Below are 1352 nucleotides of genomic sequence, written 5' to 3'. Positions count from 1 at the left end.
TTTCGCCGGCCCGTTGATTCGCCAAGCCCAGTTCGGGCCCAATACGTAACGACGGATATTTAACGAGAAACAACCTTAGTTTTAGATTCTTTGAAACGAAAACCAGAAACCCTAGAGCTCTCCCCTGTGTGACGGCTGTTTGAGGTCCCCGAAGCCATTCCTAGCATTCAACCCGTTGTTTCTCCTATCTCGGTTAGTGTAAACTGTTGTTGATTGAATCAATGCTATTTGTGTGTTGTGATCGGACTTGAATGATTGTTAGACAGGGTTCATGTTGTTGATTAGATGATGTTTTGGTTATAATTCGAAACCTAGTAATCTACTAAGGATTTTAATAAACCGGTTGTGTATTAGAGATTCATACGATCAGATGCTTAACCCTTGAATGTTATTATGATGATCTGAGTTTTGGATGCACGATTAGTACACTGATAGAGTTCGATGATAGGGGTGTTATGTAAATCCAATTGTTATATGTTCAAACTAGGATTTCTGCTAGACATTGGCTCTTTGATGATTGTGTTATGATATTTCTATGTGCACAATGATTCTCATATGATTCCTGATGATTGATGACGGCTGTTCCAATGATTAGGGTTTTCTGTGATGAAATTGTAACTGTTGTACGTCTTTGACGTAATTGATGTTGACGTAACTGACTAGTCCACGAAACAGAATACTCGGCGAAACAGAATGTGTTTCGCCAAGGGTTAGCGACGAAATAGAAATTGTGTTTCGCCAAGGATGGTTGACGAAACAGAATGTGTTTCGCCAACCTGTGTTTCGCCAACTTGTATACTTTGCACAGTAACCTGACTTTACTCTGTTAGAAGTTAACTGAGATATTTAACTGCTGTTAAGTGATGTGCATGACTTATATGATAATGGATACATGCTAGCACTTCTGTGATTACCTATACGTGAACGACTTGGATATAAACTGATTATGTATACGTGCATACCTTAGGACGTGATTGACTTACTTCGAGCACATACTTAGCATACCGAGCAAACAAAGGTGAGTTCACACAGCCAAGGCATGGGGTTCCCGGGTGGGAATGGGATTGGATGACTTATTGTATATACTCAGATGAAAGAACCTAACGATAAGATACGGCTAGACTAGTAACACTTATTGAACTGATCTTCGCACACCTGCCAAGGGTTGGCCGCGATAATATGACTGACTTCGCACACCTGCCATAGGAAGGCCGCGAACTAAATGTACTAATCTTCGCACACCTGCCTGGGAGGCCGCGATACAAAATAAACCTAGTCTAGAATACTTGGGAAATTTCCCCTAATCTTCGCATACCTGCCTGGTAGGCCGCGATACGAACTAATACGAATTA

This window comes from Helianthus annuus, chromosome 3, assembly GCF_002127325.2.
Source record: "Helianthus annuus cultivar XRQ/B chromosome 3, HanXRQr2.0-SUNRISE, whole genome shotgun sequence".
NCBI classification, from domain to species: domain Eukaryota; kingdom Viridiplantae; phylum Streptophyta; class Magnoliopsida; order Asterales; family Asteraceae; genus Helianthus; species Helianthus annuus.
The sequence above is the reverse complement of the archived record's forward strand: the minus strand, read 5'-3'. Positions refer to the sequence as shown.